The 20,700-nt window shown below is 29.4% G+C and overlaps 1 long non-coding RNA gene across 4 annotated transcripts; it reads right to left on the minus strand.

The window, feature by feature from the left end:
- Nucleotides 1–699: 699 nt before the first annotated feature.
- Nucleotides 700–8,700, minus strand: LOC107843438. 4 transcript variants are annotated; one of them, XR_001666366.2, is made up of 4 exons: nucleotides 8,526–8,700; nucleotides 8,042–8,087; nucleotides 3,969–4,751; nucleotides 700–3,904 (listed from the first exon to the last, which is right to left on the minus strand). It is a non-coding gene; the product is annotated as an uncharacterized LOC107843438 (long non-coding RNA). The 4 variants fall into 4 exon arrangements; XR_001666368.2 differs by having other exon boundaries at nucleotides 700–1,308; nucleotides 3,765–4,751; XR_001666367.2 differs by having other exon boundaries at nucleotides 700–1,308; nucleotides 2,185–4,751.
- Between the last annotated feature and the right edge of the window lie 12,000 nt (nucleotides 8,701–20,700).

Here is a 20,700-nt window from a genome sequence, read left to right on the forward strand (position 1 = left end):
AAATACAAAAAATATAAAATAGAACAAAAAAAATAATAAAGAAAATAACTAAAAAAAAAAGAAAATAAAAAAAAATCAAAGAAGAAAAGAAACGAAGAAAGAGAAATAGATGTTAGAGATTAAAGAGAGAAAAAAGAAAAAAAACAAAAAGAAAAAAACAAAAAAAAAATAAAAGTAGGAAAAAATAGAAAAAAGACAAGAAAAACACAAAAATTAAAAAAATATAAAAAAAATATAATGGTAGAGTTAGGCAAGAAAATATTCAGTTCAACGAGATAAGTGTGATTGAGATTTTTTTATTTTTAAAAAATATTGAATTCCATTTTTGGAGCGACTAAATAGGGATTGTATTCATATTTTATATGAATACATACTATTTGCAAAATCAAATACAACAGGCATAATCAAATACAACGGCTATAATAGTAATTATGTAAAATGTGGCTACGGAAGGTGGGTTTTTATATCAAAATGCTGCTATTTTTGAAAGATCTCCAAAACTTTTCCCTTATTAGAAGTCATCAAAATTTCAAAAATTTTCCTAATTTAAGAGTTAAAAATTAATTAAATATATTTATGATAAAACTTTTCCTTATTAAAAGTCATCAAAATTAATGACAACTGATACTTTTTCTATTAGTTTAAGAATTCTAAATCAACTAAATTTGATTTTAAAAAGATTTGAAAAATCTAGAAATAAATATAAAACTATTATAATAAGAAAAATTTAAGAAGTACCACACTAATTTATTGACTAGCTAATAATCTGCAGCACTATCCAACTTGCTAGAATATAGGAAACTAACAACTCACTAACATCCTGAAGACTTGGTCAAGAATCTTTTTGAATCATTTCTCAACACTCCCCCTTGATTCAAAATTGCAAACTCCAAGTTGACCTTTAAAGAACTCGTGCTTTGCTTGCGGAAGTGATTTGGTGAAGATGTCTGCTGCTTGCTCATTTGTACCACAAGACTTCAAAGTAATTTCTCCATTAGAAACAAGATTTTGAATATAGTGATAGCGAACATCTATGTGCTTTGTTCTACTGTGGAAAGCTGGCTTCTTCGTCATCGCAATGACAGATCTATTGTCATAAAAAATCTCAGTCGCACCAGCTACCTTCTGATTAAAATATGCAACGTCTCCTTAACCAAACTGCTTGACAAGCTGCAGAAGTTGCTGCAATATACTCAGCCTCTGATGTTGACAAGGCCACCACTTCCTGCTTCTTTGAACTCCATGAAATTGCTCCAGATCCAAGATTAAACAAGAAACCAGAGGTGCTCTTTCTATCATCAATGTTGCCTGCATAGTTGCATAGTCACTATCAGTAAAACCAGTTAATGTGAAACTTGTTACCTTAGAATACCAAATTCTATGATCTGATGTCCCAGCGATATATCTAAGTATTCTCATTGCAGCTCCAAAGTGAAGCTTGCTTAGATTGTGCATAAATCTGGATACAACACCGACAGAGAAAGCAATGTCTGGTCATGTATGAGACAAGTAGTTCAAACCACCAACCAGACTTCTAAAATAAGTTGCATTTGCCATTTCAGAACCATCATCACGACATAACTTCTCATTGATATTCATCGGAGTAGCAGCAACATTACAATTTACCATATTGAACCTTTTCAAAAGATCCGTTGCATACTTTCTTTGTGAAAGAAATATGCCACCAACTTCCTGTTTCACCTCAAGACCAAAAAAGTAATGCAGCATTCCCAAATCGGACATATCAAAATTCTTTATCATGCAGTCTTTAAATTCAGTGACAATAGACTCACTTGAACCCATATATATCATATCGTCTACATAAAGACATACAACCAGAAAACCATTTTTACCTCCTCTTTTTATATAAAGAGTAGGCTCATTGTTACTCCTTTCAATGCCACTCTCCTGGAAATAAGAATCAATTTTGAAGTACTATGTCCGCGGCGCTTGCTTCAAGCCATAAAGTGCCTTTTTTAACCTGTAAACCTTATCTTCTTTACCATTTACTATAAAACCTTCAGGTTGTGAGACATAAACTTCCTCTTCCAAATCACCATTTAAAAAAGGCGGATTTAATATCAAATTGGTACACTGGCCAATTTAATTTCGCAGCCAAGGCTAAAAAGGTTCTCACAGTTTCAAAGAAGGCAACAGGAGAAAAAGTTTCGTCGAAGTCAATACCTTGTTGTTGAGAATAAACCTTTGCAACAAGCCTTGCCTTGTGTTTTTGAATACTGTCATCTGCATGATATTTGCTTCTAAACAGCCATTTGAGCCCAATAGTTTTCTTTCCTTCGGGCAAATTTACCAAGTCCTAAGTCTGATTCTTTTGAATAGCTAGCAGCTCTTCCTCCATAACTTTGCACCATTTATCCTCTCCTTTGGTATCTTTAAAGAAAATAGGATCTGAAACAAGTAAAGCAAAAGTACAAGATGTACTGTCTGTCAGCATATCTGGGATTTGGTTTCTATCCCTTATCGATCTTCTTAATGGAGTTGGCTCAGCTGAAGGTTCTTCTAATATTGGAGAAGTTGGTGGTGCAACTGATGAGGTAGTCGATGGACCTGCCAAACCAGGATCTACTGCATACTCTTGATCAACAATATTGTCAGAAGGCAATAATTGAATATTTGAACTTTCATTTTCAGAATTAAAGTTCCATCTTGAATCTTCATTAAACACAACATTTCTATTGACTGTAATTTTGCCACTCACTGGATTATATAGCTTATAAGCCTTGGATTGTGTACTATATCCAACAAAGATACATTTTTCATCAAGCTTACGTCGATCTTGTGAATTTACCAACGCATAAGCTATACAACCAAAGACACGTAAGTGGCTTACTTGGGCTTGTTACCTCTCTAAGCTTCATACGGTGTTTGACTATACACAGCCTTGGTGGGGGAAATATTCAGCAAATAGACTGCAGTGGCAACAGCTTCAGCCCAAAAACATTTCAGTAAACTTCTCCCTTCCATCATGCTTCTGCCCATCTCAACAACTGTGCGGTTCTTTCGTTCGGCTACACCATTCTGCTCTGGTGTATAAGGTGCTGTGAGCTCCCGATGTATTCCATTTTCTTCACAAAAGGAACTGAATTCTTTAGACATAAACTCACCACCTCTATCTGTCCGAAGAGTTTTGAGCGTACATTCACTTTGTCTCTCAACAAAAGATTTAAATTTCTTGAAATTGCCAAATGTTTCAGATTTAAATTTCAAGAAATATATCCAACTCATACGACTATAGTCATCAGTAAAAAGCAAAAAGTATCGACTTCCCCCTAAGGACTCAACACTCATAGGACCGCACAAATCTGCATGAACTAACTCAAGACAAATAGAAGCTCTCCAAGACTTGCCTACAGGAAAAACCTTTTTACTTTGTTTTCCTTAACCACAACTTTCACAAAAATCAAGATTCTCAACTTTTGGCAATCCAAAAACCATTTCCTTTTGACTCAATAACTTCAACCCATTAACATTTAAATGCCCATAGCGCAGATGCCATAGTCTAGTTTCATTATCACCATTAGCTACCATCGCACATTTCTCGACCATTGAAACTTCTAAAGAAAATTTTTTATTATTAGTCATTGAAACTTTAGCAATGGTTTTCCCAGATTTCTTATTTTTAATAGTGCAAACACCATCGTCAAAAGAAATCGAGTATCCGCTAATTATTAATTGTCCAATGCTAAGTAAATTATGAGATAGACTAGGAATAAACATCACATCTTCTAAAATTTTAGCATTACCTCGGTTGGTCATGATGCTAAAAGTACCTCTGCCTTCAACCTAAATCTTCTTGTTGTCTCCTAGCCTTACGTCTGACTTTTTGGACTCATCGAGCTCCTTGAACAAAGGTCTTGTTCCAGACATATGGTTGGAACATCCACTGTCCAAAAACCAAACATCATTAGGAGTCTTTTTTTCACAATAAAGGGCAATGAACAGCTTACTTTCATCATCATTTTCCTCTGCAAAGCTTGCTTGGCTATTTTCATCCTTTTTCTTTTGCCAGCAATAAGCTTCTTTATGACCTGGTTTTCTGCAGTAGTTGCATAGAAACGTTTTGTTATGCTTCTCTTCATTTGATCCTCCTCTATCTCGACTCCTTCCTTGGCCTCTTCCTCGAAAGCCACCTCTGCCTCGGCCACGATTTGCAAAGTTTTCTAACTTATCCTTTTTAGGAGTGGACTCCCCTTCACCTGAAATGCCTTCTCTTCATTTTTCTCATGTGACCTTAGGATCCTCTCTTCATGAGCTTGCAAAGAACTCATTAGTTCATCAAAAGTATAATCAGATAAGTTATGAGATTCCTCTATCACAGCAACAACATGTTCAGACTTTGGAGTAAGACTCCTTAAAACTTTTGCTACTACAGTTTCCACAGATATATCTTCACCATAAGACTTCATTTGATTAACAAGAGAAGAAACTCTAGACAAATAAGTCTGAACAGATTCATTACTTTTCATAAAAAGAGTTTCAAAGTCACGACGATAAGTTTGCAATTTTACCGTAATCACCTTGGCTGAACCTTGAAATTCCTTCTTCAAAATCTTCCATGCCTCCGAAGATGTAGTTGCTGCTGCAATTCTTGCAAAAATTGTGTCATGGACTGCTTGTTGAATCAGGAACAACGCTTTCGCGTCGTTCTTTTTTATCCCTTTCAATTTGTCTGCCTCCTCGTCAGAGCCTGCTTGATCCACAAAGCCTGCTTCCACCAGCTCCCAAACCCCCTGTGATTTGAAAAGAGTTTTCATTTTAATACTCCAAAACTCATACTTTTCACCAGTAAAAATTGGCATGAGTGGTTGCGAAACCTCACGATTCACTATCATTTCAAAAAGAAATCGGGCTCTGATACCAGATTTGTTGGAAAGAAAAAAAAGAAGCTAAATGAATAGCTGGACAGAAACAGAGCAAAGAGAAGAAAATACTGCAGTGATTTCTTTATTTCTGATTGCATATGAAAGTAAGGAGACATGCCTATAAATAGGCTCACAATAAACTGAAAATTTTAAACTTTAGGTCCACTAACCCACTAATTTATTGACTAGCTACTAATCTGCAGCACTATCCAACTTGCTAGAATATAGAAAACTAACATCTCACTAACTTCTTGAAGACTAGGTCAAGAATCTTTTTTCTCAACAATATATATTTATATACTAGGTAGTAATGGTCCGTGCGCACGGACCCAACGTTGAAAGATTTTTGCGTGTTAAACGCATATGCACATAGATATTATATGATTGGCAATCATTTGTTTACAGTTATGACTGCATTATTTACCTTGATTATCTATATCCTAGACTATATCCTAGGCTATTTACATGTGCTATATTTTACCTTCTTTGTGATGTTTAGTTTCAACCTAAAAGCATTTATTTATGCTCAACCAATGCAGAAGAAATCAAACATGTATATTTACAAGAAAAGAAAAGAGTGAAATGAAAGAACAAAGTGAAAAATTACAAGGCTAGAGAATGAGTTGGCTCTAATGTGCTAGCAAATGAACTACATATACTTGCTTTAGCATTTACCAAATAAATTTGTTCGGTGTTCTGGCAATTGATGTTTCTTTTCAAATTTAAACTCAATAATCTTACAACTTACTAAGAAAGGCTTAAAGGATATATTCTTACAAACAAATCGAACATACATGAATTGCAAAGTGGACAAAGAGTACTATTTAGCAACTACTTGCAACAGGAACAATGACTATGCCTCAATTTCAAAATTTTGTTTGCACGCATTAGGGAGTTTCAACAGACTCTAGTTTAATTTTATAGTGATAACATTCAAGTAGACAATGTTGTATCAGGCTGCCTTCACTTGGGAGTCTGAAACAAAAGCTCCAAAAAGTTAACTTTACAATAGTGGTAGAATATACAAACTTACTTTATTTTGTGAGTTGTTTCCGATATATTCTCGACTCTAGTTTGGTGCTATGAAATGGGGGTATTTTGGTGCTATGAAATGGGGGTATTTCCTTTGCCTATCGTATGTATCTACTTGACTTTGTCCCAAAGCAAAGAGACAATAAAAAATAATACTCCGTAAACACAAAACAGGAAAGTAGAAGGTGATAGAGCACACGATTTTAAAGCACTACCAAGTCCCTATTACCTTTGACCAAACTAGAACGTAGCATTGCTGAAATGGGGCCTCAATTGTTCTTTTTTAGCCCCAAAAAGGTAGGCACAACTGCATACTACTCAACTTCTATTTTGTTTTCCTATTCTTTAGAAAGCTAGAGATACAACAATCATAAGAAAATAGACACTCATAATACATAGTGTGTTGAGTTATATAGAAACAACAAATCACTTGCATTTTGAATCTCGAGTTTCAACACTAAGAAAAATTCAAGGTCAGATGCGAGGAATTGATCTCACAACCCCACCTACAGTTTCGATAAATATCGCTCCACAAAGATCACTTCTATTATTTACAGATCTCAATAAGTCGCAGAGCAAAAATACATATTATTCCCCTAAGCTGGATGATACTCTTACCAAAACAAATAATTTGTCACAACTGCATACTACTCAGGTGCTATTTTGTTTTCCTACTCGTTAGAAAGTTAGAGATACAACAATCATAAGAAAATAGACACTCATAATACATAGAGGTGCGTTGAGTTATATAGAAACAACAAACCACTTGCATTTTGAATCTCGAATTTCAACACTAAGAAAAATTCAAGATCAGATGTGAGGAAATGATCTCACAACCCCACTTACAGTTTGGATAAATATCACTCCACAAAGACCAGTTCTATTATTTACAGATCTCAATAAGTTGCAGAGAAAAAATACATATTAGTTCCCTAAGTTGGATGATACTCTTATCAAAGAAAATAATTTGTCACTTGGGCCGTGGGAGAAAACAAATTATACAAGACGGTGGACGTTTTAAGTAGTACCTGGTATTGCAGCAGAACTGACTTGACAATTTGCAAGAAGTAGTCAGCACAAGTGTTTGGTATCAATGTATATAGTAGTTGAGTAAGCAAAAGAGTAGTGTCAATAAAAAATGTAGTAGCTACTTCACCGATTGAGGAAAAAAATTAATTGAAAGTCTTAATTATGAGGCAGAGTTAAATCTATTTATTTACTTAAAATGCATTTTGTTGTTCTCCCTTTGAGAAATCCAACTACAGTACTCATATTAATCACTTTTTACCGAAGAAAGTATTCAGCTCAATGTCGTCCTTAATGGCTATTGCCTTGTAAATCAAACAACTTCATAGATATCAGAACGCTCACCTATTCCACCACCGTGTCACAATTTTCATTAATAAATGGTTTAAAAGTCCAAGTGGTTGTAAGTAGTAATTTCAATCTTTTATAAGTTTCCACTATTAAATTCTATCCAAAAGGGAAAATGCGTCTATACAAAAATCCACAGCATATCATACTCTCATAACACAAAGTCAATAATGGTGTATTTAAATTATTACTAATATGTAGTATATAAAAAGAAGTTGGGATTAGTTCAACAAATAGTTATGCTGAAATTGCCCTAGAAGCAAGGTAATTGGAGATACATATGTCACCTCTTTTCTTTGTTTTCTGTTCACACGTAGGTGTCTCATGTTTGAATGCAAATGTTATTTTGTTTTTTTTTTTTGACAAAGGTAATATAATATTGTTTTGTTCTTTTGAAACATGAAAAATATTAAGATGGGGCCGCACAGGTGGTAAGCACCATTCACCCCGATTGTAAGCCAATTCAAGTCACTAATTTGATAGGAACCCTTGGAAGGGGATTAAAGAAGAAAGAACAATACTGAGACTGCGCCACAACAGTATACGAAAAAATATTTGGGATGGACGATTTTGATGTGATGCTAGAGCATTGGACATTATCTAACTCAACCTCTAAAAGTTAGCTCATAAAATTAAGGATTTTTCAAGACTATATAAAGAATTCAAACTCCCTTTCCATAGCCGATGTGAGACTAAGCACATAATCATGAAAAGGAGAATTATCAGTAAAATTAATTTGAAGAGACGCATACCTACAGTTTCAATACCAGAAAGTAGTTCAAGATCCTCAAATTAGCACTGCAAATCAAATTTTTTTTTTTTTAAAATTCAATCAGCATAATGAGGTTGGGGAAATAAAATCCCAATAACAGCTAAATTAAAAGAGAAAGTAGATATTACAACAAATAATACCAATTTGTCCTGACATTATACTAAAAAGGAAGAAAAAAAGTGAAGAGAAAAAGAATCGGGGAAATAAATGGACTTTTATTAAGCTTCGTATCATCACCAATCAAAGATCGAAAATCCACAATAGTGGAAGAATAAAATTAACGAACACAGAGAATTGAACCATGGTTCAAAGGGTAAAAAAAGGGTGAACTAATGAGTAGATGCTGCTACGACAGATCAAACAAGATAAAGGAAAATCATGAAACTTTCTATGCAAAAAGAGATACTGCAACAATTTTCTCAATTTAGATATAAGAGCAAGATGGGAGAAGGAGAGAGAAATACCTATAAGTTGAAGACCAATTTGGCAAGAGAAGAATGAAGTGATACCATCCTTGTGAAATGCTCCGAAATTGTTGGTAGTCTCAGCTGTGTTCTGCTTCTTTAAACCTTTTCTACAACCAAATCCAAACTTGTAAAGAAGGAGAAGGAACCAAAAAGAAGAAAGGAAAAGAAAAGAGCTGACTTTGTTTTTTTCGTGACACCCAAAGGTCAGCTCAGCTTATAGATGACACGTAAACAATTACATTAAAAAGACGAAAATACCCTTAGTGCATAAACCGGTATGTGGAAATTAGCTCACTTTTAATATAGTATATATATATATATATATAAAATAATACCGTAAATACCAAATACCAAATGGTATTAATATTTTATACCAAATCTAATCTCGAATAACGAAATATTAAAATTTTACTCTCAAATTCTATATTAAATATCAAATTACCTAATATTAATTACTAAATTTTTTGATTTGATTCGATAATTCGAGTTTCGATATTTTATGCCAAACCCTAATCATAATACTCCCATCTCATAACGCATAAGTAATTTTGGGACAAACATGCTTTTTGGAATTTTAACTTCGAAAAAAGTAAAAAAAATTCATAGCAAAACGAAAAATTTGAATAAATTACAGACCCATTTGATCAGGTATATAAATTTATGTTTAGGTGTCATAATAATCCTTATGAATAAGATATTTGAGAAACCATTTATACCAAAAATACAAAAAGACCCCTTGTTCATACACCCACAAATTACCACATATTCAGATAGTCTGAACCAAGATAAAAAAGTTTATAACTATACAACCCAAAAATACATAGAAAATATCTACAGAGTACAAACTTTCCTAAACCTTAACCCCAGAGCTACAAATATCAAAGAACCAAACACAAATTATATAACCCAAAAATTACAAGGTTACAACAAGCTAATTGCACTACCCAAAACCAACCTAAGCTTAATGAAAACTTGTTTTGACTATGGATTATTAAATACCATATACACCCAAGACGGAGAAGAACTAACAACTATGAAAGAATTACATAAAATATTCACCACCTATAAAAGAATAACCAAAGGAAATCTATTTTATATAAAGTGTTATACTGCACCAGCAGAGATATTATACGACGAAATAAAACTAGTTATACAAGTTGTAAAAATAGGATTAACCAGAGATATGATTATACCGGAAGATATTATACAACAGCCAGAGATACCTAGAATTGAGATACCTGATTTCTACGCAAATAAACGACTCATTGGACTAGCTACACTTATTCAAGAATTAGCAAATAATTGGGCTTTGATACCATTAGTAGGGGGTGCGGATCTATGCGGATAACTAACTTATGAAATAGATCTATTAGTAGTATAATGAATCTATTTTTCTTTGTGCATGGATATTTCTTAAATTTTGTTTCAATATCTTTTAATGATTTATTCTTTTCGTAAGATGTATTCATTAATTTGTGTAGTTTATTATTTTATCCTGTGGTAATTGCAGAGTTACAGATTTTTGTATAATAATTTATCCTAGATGTACTGTAATGTATATCTAATTCTAGATTTTCAATGTTATTTATTCTCTTGTGTTGTTCTTCTCGTAGTGAGTTTTTTAAATTATATAAACTATCACATGTACTTTTTTCTAAATTTTCTAAGGTTTCTTCTATCCATATTAATTTTTCTTTTAGATTCTCCATTATTTTTCTAATTCGGTTTCTATAATTAATTTCTTTATTTAGATTATCTTGATTTTTTAGATTATCTTGATTTTTCTCAAGTTTTTCTAATATATTCTAACATCTCTTAATCTGAATAATATCCTTCTGGATAATTATCCAGGTATAACTGTGTTATCCAATTTATAGTTTCAATTTCATAGTCTAATACTTTTTCTAATATTATTTTCTTAATATCTATAATTTTTATATCTCTAAGTATATATAAGATTAAGACTTTACGATTATCTATCATTTAAAATTGACTAAATATTTTATTATAATATTTTGTAGTTGTTTGTTTTAGTCTTAGTAGTTCTTGCATATTTTCATTAAGAAATTCTATATATTTTATATCTTTAGTTTCCATGTATTTGTCTATATTTACTTTCATCTGTTTTTCTATTAACTGTATGTTTCTCATATCTTTTTCCAAAATTTCTAGATATATGTAATTTATCATGATAAGTATTTGTAAGAGTAGTTAGGTAGGTATGGTATGTAATTTATTCTAGTCATATAATATTTAGCAAATGCGCTTTCTAATATGATTTTTCTTATATCTACTACTTTTATATCCTTAAGTGCATACAAAATAAGTATTTTAAATTTATCTACCATCACATCAGATAAATAATTATTCATTTTCATAAAATTGCTATTTTCAAAATATTCCCTCCAATCATATACATAACAAAATATGGTCATCTTAGATTACTAATATACTAGATTATTCTTAAATAACATGTTCTTCGGTCATTATTAGCATGGTAATTTGAATACTTTTCCCTTAAACAGCGCCTCTACTCTGGTTACTCTCCACCACAGCTTCTTGCCTCATTGGTTTCACCTTTAGGATGACATAGTTCTTAGGGATTTTTCTTCGTTTTCACTTTGCTAATAAACTTCTTAACATATTATTCTTTGAATAATTCTACTATAAAGTAACTAATATGAATTTATTTTATCATACCATGATTGTTGGGAATTATGAATTTAGCTATTCATAATCATAAATAAATATACCTGTTCGTGTAGGTTTGATATTTCTGAGGTTTGTTCCTCCATAGCTTTTTTCATTGAAATATATCTATTTTTTAATTAACTAAGCAAAATATTTATTGCGGACAGGAGAGAGTATTTGTGCTTCAACACATGAAGGTTTGCTTTGCAATGCCTTCGGTTCCTCTTATTTATAGAATAAATTTTTACAAAAGTATTTACATTTCTTGCACGTTTTCTAAAATTCTAAAAAAGTCTCCTAATGAGACAAGAATTATTAGTGCTATAGCCTAAAAAGTTTAAAAGGCTAAAAAGGCTACAAGAATTATTAGTGCTATAGCCTAAAAAGTCTAAAGGCTAAAAAGGCTAAAAATCTATACAACAACTTTACGTAAAATGTATTTAATATCTTGTCTTCTATTATTACTCCGTTGATATCTTCTCGTTGTCGTATCTGCTGCTTTTTCATATCTCCATTATTGCTTCTTATCTTATCTTCCAGCTGACATGCTTATCTTCTTGATTCTTTTATTCTAGGTAGACTTCTGGGATAATATTATCTTCTCCATTACATCTTGAACATTGATGGTCTGGATATTTGTGTCCAATTATCTTGCAATATCTTGTCAATAATTCGTCCGAAATAAATTCTCTCTTAATTGCTCTTGCAGTAGATTGTTTTTCTAGGTTAAATAATGTCATTATCCATTGCCTAACATCTTCCATATCCGCTTGTCGTAGTTCTTTTGAATTTGAATAAATCATCTGATGGTCTCTTGAATAATAGCTCCATATTGGATTTCCATTGGTATAATTATTTGCTAATTCTTGAATAATTGTAGCTAGTCCAATGAGTCGTTTATTTGCGTAGAAATCAGGTATCTCAATTCTAGGTATCTCTGGTTGTTGTATAATATCTTCCGGTATAATCATATCTCTGGTTAATCCTATTTTTACAACTTGTATAACTGGTTTTATTTCGTCGTATAATATCTCTGCTGGTGCAGTATAACACTTTATATAAAATAGATTTCCTTTGGCTATCCTTTTATAGGTGGTGAATATTTTATGTAATTCTTCCATAGTTGTTAGTTCTTCTCCGTCTTGGGTGTATATGGTATTTAATAATCTATAGTCAAAACAAGTTTTTATTAAGCTTGGGTTGGTTTTGGGTAGTGCAATTAGCTTGTTGTAACCTTGTAATTTTTGGGTTATATAATTTGTGTTTGGTTCTTTGATATTTGTAGCTCTGGGGTTAAGGTTTAGGAAAGTTTGTACTCTGTAGATATTTTCTATGTATTTTTGGGTTGTATAGTTGTAAACTTTTTTATCTTAGTTCAGATTATCTCGGTATGTGGTAATTTGTGGGGGTATGGACAAGGGGTCTTTTTGTATTTTTGGTATAAATGGTTTCTCAAATATCTTATTCATATTCATGTTCTGATATCTTTATCTACTAACTCCTCTGCTTATACCTGCAGAAGTAGATTGATAAGCATTATGGGTTTTATGGAGTGTCACATCGTCTCCTTCTAGCTCTGGAACTTTAATGTCTTCCGATCGACATAGCTGTGCACACTGCTGAGTTAGCTGATTTGTAGCTATAGACTTCAGTTTATCTTCATTAGTCTTTAGCTTTTCTATCTCATTACCCATACTTTCCACTTTCATTGAAAGCGTAGTTAGGGTGTTAAGTATTTTTCTAGAGTATCTTTTTCTATTATATCAGTCTGTGTAGCTTTGTCTTGATATGTAATCTGCAATAACATTTTTGTTAGTACTAATTACTTCAATTATAAATGTGAAATTTAATATATTCAAGACTAGTCTCCGAATCTCTTTTGTTGTAACTGAATTTTGTATTTTCTTTGTTAACCACCAGCGTACCTGTGTATTATTTGTTCGTACAATAAATTTGTTATATACAATATATGGCTCAAATGCTAACAAACATTTATATAATGAACATAATTCTTTCCTATTTATTTTCCATTTTATTTCTGTTTCATTCAATGTTCCTGAGTAGTATCTACAATGGTGTTCTAATTTTTCTGTTTCATATCGGTTTTTAAGTACTCCTCCATAATTACATTCACTAGCATCTGCTTCTACTATATATATAAATTTTCTATTTTCATCTGGAAATTGTAGTTTTGGTAATTCTTTACAAAGTAATTTATTTTCTGAACTTGCTTTTTATCTTCTTCATTATAGTTATATTCTACATCCTTTTTTAATTTTTTCTGTAGTAGTTTTAAAGTTTCTGCTAATTTTGGAATATATTCTCTTACTTGGTTTACTAATCCTAAAAATGATTGTAATTTCTTTTTTGTATCTAATTCTTCTTTCGAATTTATTATTTTTTGTATTATATGTTGTTAAATTTTTACTCCACTCTTATCTATTTGTATTCCTAAAAATTCTATCTGATTTTTCATAATTTCAGCTTTCTTTTCACTTAAACTTATTCCCGATTTTTCTATTATATTTGTAAATTGTCCTAATAATTTTAAATGTTCTTCTTTAGTTTTTGTATATAATAATATATCATCTATGTATACTATACAATTAGATAATTGTTTAAAATAACTATCCATAAAATGTTGATATCTACCTGGTGCATTTTTATATCCAAATGGTAATACGTTCCATTCATAAAATCCTTGTGGTACCGTAAATACGGTTAATTCTTTAGATTCTTCTTCTAACTTTAAATGGTAAAATCCTGATTTACAATCGAATTTGCTAAAATAATTATATCCCTGTATTTGTCTTATTTTTAATATCTTATTTGGTATTGGATAATTATATGTCATAGTTTTTGCATTTAAATTTCTATAGTCAATAACCATTCTACTTTTTCCTCTTTTTTGTTCACTATGTTTATTTACTATAAATGCTGGACTATTATGTTTACTGTTATTTTTTTGTATATATTGTTTTTCTAATAATTCATCTATATGCATTTTAAATTCTTTTAAATCGTCAAAATTATATGTTAATGGTTTCTGGGTTATTATGCTATTTTTATCTATTAATTCAATTTTTATAACAGTTTTATATTTTTCCCATCCTTTTAATGGATCCTCACTATATAATTGTTCTATTTTTTTCTTAATTATTTCTATCTTATTTATTAAAAATGTAGTTATTTCTGTTTTATTTATCGAAAATACAACTAGTTCTATTGTATCTTCATATTTTTTATATTTTCTAATTTTTGTGTAATTTTTTCACTTCCTTTTATCCAATCAGTTTTCTTTCTTATTTTATTATTAACTCTTTTTGCTCTTACTTTCTGTTTACATGGTGTTGTAAACCACCAGTCTGTTCTAGTTATTATATGTGGGTATAATTTATCTAAAAACGGCATTCCTAAAAGTATATCTTTTGATGTTAGTTCATAATTATAAATTTCTTCTATTGTTAATATCTTATCTCATACTTGTATTTTTACATTCCTAGCTTTATAAGTAATTAAACTTCCTTCATTATTAAATCCTTTAACTATAATTGGTATTTTTAATTTATCCCATTTACTTTCTGGTAAACAATTATATTTACATAAATTAGCTTCTGCTCCTGTATCTATCATAGGCGTATAATATCTACTGTAATATCCTTCTACTACTATCTTCATTAATACATATATTTTCATTTTATGTTAAGGCTCTTCTTAAGAATAATTTCTCTTTGTTATATGTTAAGGTTAATTGTGTATGTTCTATATTATATAATTTTACTTGTTCTAGCCATTTTATTCCTACTATTATATCTGCTTTTTGCATTTCTTCATTTACTTCAAATTCTATTTTTATTTTTCTAATTCCTATTATTATTTCTTATTCTGCTATATTTTTACTATTTATTAAACTTCTTGGTAGATCTGGGCACATATCATTATCAGTTTTTATTTCTTCATTTTTTACTAGATATTTTGCTATATAATTTTCTTCTTGTCCTGTATTTAAGAGTATTAAATATTCTTTTTCATTTATTTTTTCTGTTATATAATATTGGTTTAAATTACTTGTTGAATTTATTTCATAACTTGTTCTTTTTGATTAACTTGATGATTCTGGTTTTTCATCAGTTATTCTTTTCGTTGTACTTATTCTATCATTTACTATTTCTAAATTTTCTTCTATATCTATGTCTCTATAGCTATAATCATTATAATCTATTGTTTTTACAATTTGTTCGAATGGAATTTCTATTCGTATTTTGTTAATCTTATTTTTTCCTGTTATTTTATGTTTTGTTGTTTATACATATAAATTTTTGCATTTTGCTGTAAATATTTTACTTCCTGGGGTTAATTCCATTCCTGATATTTTTCAATATAATACTAATGATTTATCTATATTTTTATCTGTTAACGCTACTGAATAATTTGCACTTATTATAAATTAAAATTTTTGGTATATTAGATCTCCTTTTACGGTAGTTATTATGCTTTTTTTTATAGGTTTTATAATTCTATCATCTGCTAAATATAATTCTATTGGTGTATTTATTCCTTCTCTAAAATATGCTTTTATTAATATCTCTGTACCTACAAGGTGTACATATTTTATTGGGTCTCCTCTACTCTTTATATCGTTTATCTCTTTATTAATTATTCTTTTTGTTACTAGTGGTATACTAGCTTTACCTTTTGCATATCTACAGTCTATTACATGTTCTTTTTGACATACTACATAATATTCGTCTTTTTTCCTAGTAAAAATATTTTTTATTGTTGATATTTTAAATATTTTTTTTACACTTAAGTCTAATTCTTTTCCTTTTATTTCATCAAATATGTTACTGTCAAATATTATTTTTTGTTCTGTTCCTTCATCATTTAAATATTCTTCCTTTATTATTATTTTTATATCTTCTTCAGTCATTTGATTCATCTATTTCACTATCTATTTCATTATCTGTTTCATTTTCTGAAATTTCATATATACTATCCTCACTTTCTAATTCATAATCTATATAATCTATCTGCATATATTCTGTATTATTTATTTTTATTTCTGATATTTGTTTATTTTTTGGATTTTTAGGTAATTTACAATCTCTAGCTAAATTTTTTTCTAATTTTCCACAACTATAACAAGTACATTCTTTTATAGATTTCTTTTTTCTATATGTTCTTTTGTATTTATAATTTTTTACATAATATCTTTTTCTTGGATTCTTGTATTTATATTTTGATTTTTTATATTTCTTATATTTCTTATGTCTTTTTCTTTTCTTATAATATCTTTCTTCACATCCGAATTAGGGTGCTATTTTATTTTTGCAACATGCTAAATTTCTTATCAATGTTTTTTCCACTTTTAATTCTTCTCTATATTTTTCACATAAGTTTCTATACCATTGTTGTAAAAATTTTATTCTTGCTCCTAAAGTATCTACTATTTTTGCTTCTTCCTAACTCTTTATTATCTTTGAACTAGATGGTTCGGGTAGTTTATTAAAATATAATTTTTTTATTTCTTTACTTTCTTCTATATTATATGCTCCTTTATAATAATATTCTTTAAATGCGCAAGTATATTCATCTATATAACACATATTACATATTACTAATTTTAACATTAAATTTCTATTTGTATCTTTTTCTTCATCTTGTTCTTCTTCTATTGTTGTCATACTACCAAATTCATCTTTTATAGCTGTTTCATATTTTTTTAATAATTCTATAGGTTTTAATTTAGTTGTTGTTGATGATGTTCCTTCTATAGGTTTATTAGTTCTTAATAACTTTTTGCTATTTTCAGTTAAATTTGAAAACCATAAATTCACTGTTCCTATTAGTGTTCTTTCTATATATTCTGGTGCATCTGTTATGTTTATATTATTATCTAATAATTGTTTTGTCATATATCCTATCCATAATTGTATTGTTTTTTCTGTATCTATTACACAGTCTAAGTCTAAAAAGTTATAATTTTTATTAACTATTTGTTTTGGTGTCCATTTGTCATATTCATTCTTTAGATTATGTCTTTTAAGCTTATTCTTATAATACGCAGGTTTTCTTATTTCTGATGTTCTAGGTATTATATTTTCATCTTCTTTTTTATCAAAAGTATTTATTTCTGTGTTGATATTTTCTAAGTTTTCTTCATTAATTACTTCTTGTTTTTCATTGATTTCTAAATTTTTTGTATTTGTTAATATTTCTGTATATGTTTCACTATTTTTTTAATCATAATTATCTGTCTCTTCAACATCTATATTATTTATTTCTAATTCCTTGTTTTTTATTTCTAATTTTTCTTTAAATTGATTTATCTCGTTTAGTAATTTTTGTTCTTTATCTTTTTCTTCCTTTTCCTTTTGTCTTTGTTCATATAAATCTTTTAATATTTGTAGTTCTTTTTCTAATTTAGCAATCCTACTATTTTTAGTTTCTTCTATTTTTCGTATTTCTTCTGTAGTTTATTGTTTAATTTTTTCTATTTCCTTTTTCCTATCTATTTCTTCATTTTCTCTTTCTATTCTTACCATAGCTGTCAATTTATCTTCTAATTTTAATTCTTCTTTTTCTAACATTAATATAAATGTTCACCTATTTTCTTATATCTTCTTCCTAGATTAGAAAATACTATTTTTATTTTTAATCCTTCGTGATTTTCATATATTTTTTCATCTATTATAAATTCTTCTTTGTTCATTTTATTGTGAATAGTTCATGTTGATATATATATATATATATTCTAAACTGTCTATTTGTGATTCTAATTTTGATATTTCATCTTTTTGTGTAGTTATTGAGTTTTCACTAACTCCGGTAAATATATTATAATGTAGTCTTTCTATTCTTATTTTTAATTCTTTATGTTTTTCAGAAATAATTTGTTTTAATTCTTTGTATTTTTGTACTTTATTCATTTAAACCATATTTATAATATCTTGGTGGATATCTAAATCTAATTTTATCATAATTAGGTGGTATGTGTCTCATTCTTCTAGATTTTAAATGGATTATTAATTTTGCTTCAATACTAGATATTAAGGTAATTAGGTAGGCTAATCTTTGTCGCTTTTCTTTTGTTTTATTTAGACTTATATATTCTAAATAATTAGTAATTAAAGATTCTTTAATTTTTCTAAAAGCTTCTCTGTTTTTAAATGGTCTTCTCATAATTAATCCAATCCAATCTAAATTCAAACATAAATTCAAACATATATACTACTGCTGTATTTTTTAAATAACTGGGCTCTGATACCATTAGTAGGGGGTGCGGATTTATGCGGATAACTAATTTATGAAATAGATCTATTAGTAGTATAATGAATCTGAAAGAAATTGTGTCCCACTAAGCACTAAATACACTTGCTAAAAGTAAAAAAAAAAATCTATTCATTTAAAAGACTAACTGAGTAGTTAAATATAACCCATCTTCTCCTTTTTTTTCTTCATAACGTAATCCCATTTGGCTATTTTTTTAGAATGATTTTGTTTTCTTTTACTTCACGTTTAAACATTTCATATGGTGTAGTGCAATATTTGGACAAAAGAAAAAATTATCGTTTTCATCCCAAATTATACATGAAAAGTCGAAGACATATTTAAACTTTTGATGTGACCTATTACACACCTATACTATATAAAAGTGAATTTAATTACTCTCCACGACACTCATGTCCAGGCGCGTTACTTACACTCATAAGAAGCACATCTAATCTTTTAAAACTTAAAAATAAACGTTCAAAATATTAAAAATTTAATAAATTAAATTTGCCAACAGATATATTGATCAAAAACCTCCATTTAAGTCAAGTTGGGGTTCCAAAAGTCAAGAGTCTAATCCAAATTGGTCATCGAAAATTAAAATTCAAAATCATTTCTTTGAAGAATTGATAACTAAATCCTTTTAATCGTTTGCTTTCTTACTATATTGAATATTGTTCTTTTGTCTTAATTTTGATAATTATTTTTTTCCTCAAGTATTTGTTCAGCCTCTTTTAAAGATCGTTTTGTGTTATTTTTCTTAATCAAGATACTTTAGTGGCTAAGATAAGCTTGAGCAGACTTTGTAAGCAAGAAGAAGACCATGAGTTGGAAGAGGTTCGATGCAAACATGGACATCTTTTGTCTTTGATGACTTTATGGACCTCAAGAAATTCGGGTAGAAGATATTGGAGTTGTCCTTACTATGAGTAAGTGAATTTTTATTCAAACATTGATCTTGAATAATGTATACGAATCTCAGTGCTTTCATTTTAGAATGTTAGATCATACGATTTCTGACTTAGGAAGAATGATTATATTGATTCAAGATTCAAATTTGTTATTCCTAAACTGTTGAAAAGAATTGGGAAGTTTGAGGAAAGAGTTGAATCTTCTACAAATATGCAATTTATGAACAAAAAATAGTTGATGACAAGACTACTAGGACAACTAAATTTGCGGAGAGCAAAATAAACATGAACAAAATAGAGTTGTAGCTGGATAATTTTCAGGATGATTTGAAGATACAAATGAGAAGAAATGGAAGATCAAGTTGGCTAAGTCCATGAAAAGGAAGAAACAACTTTGGACAAGCCAAGAAAAGAGAGAAACAACTTTGGACTACTCTTATTTGTCAATGTATTTTTGGTGTTAGTGTTCTATTTCAATTTATGTACTTGAAAGGAGATTCAAAAAGACTTTCATAAACTGTTAATGTCCTTCTTTTTCTATGTTATAAGGGGTTGAAATTGTTAGCTTTGTAATGAACCTTGACAGTTTTGTGTAATGAAATGATATGGTTGTCTTAGCTTGATTTCTGTGATTTTTCATGGTACATAAACTGCACATTTTGTATACAACATCAAAAAATTAAGGCACAAAGAACCATCCAAACATTAATAAATATAGTCATAATTGCATAAGCACAATTTCACATAACCAATCAAACATTAATAAATGCAGTTACAGTTGCATAAGCATAAACACATATTTCAGCACCAATAAAAGAGACACTCACAACTGCTTAATTATTAACAAAAAATGAGTGCATTTACATCTAGTTGTCAAATACATTTATAAAAGAATCACAACTGCTAAAAATATTGCAGTCATAAAATACAATTAAAGATGTCAAAATCATAAGCAGTAAATTATTTTAAAAAGTAGACACAACTATCAAAATCAAAATCAATAAATTATTTTAAAAGAAAATACTACTGACAGCATCAGTAAACTATCAAAAAATGATCTTAAATGCAGTCATAATTGTCAATATTTGTACAAAACTAATATGCTACACCATCAACTTATAGAAATTGAACATTAGAGCTTTCTTGACTCAAGTGTGCAGCCTTGGACACTATCTCCCTTTATTTTTTTTCCTCTCATTTTTTGTAGCTGCCTGGAGGTCATAACTTTTTTTCTTCATTTCACATCAGTTTTTGGTGTGTATTGAAGATTTTCAGTCACAATTACTGAAGACCTAACA

This window comes from Capsicum annuum, unplaced genomic scaffold (assembly GCF_002878395.1).
Source record: "Capsicum annuum cultivar UCD-10X-F1 unplaced genomic scaffold, UCD10Xv1.1 ctg79892, whole genome shotgun sequence".
Taxonomy (NCBI): Eukaryota; Viridiplantae; Streptophyta; class Magnoliopsida; order Solanales; family Solanaceae; genus Capsicum; species Capsicum annuum.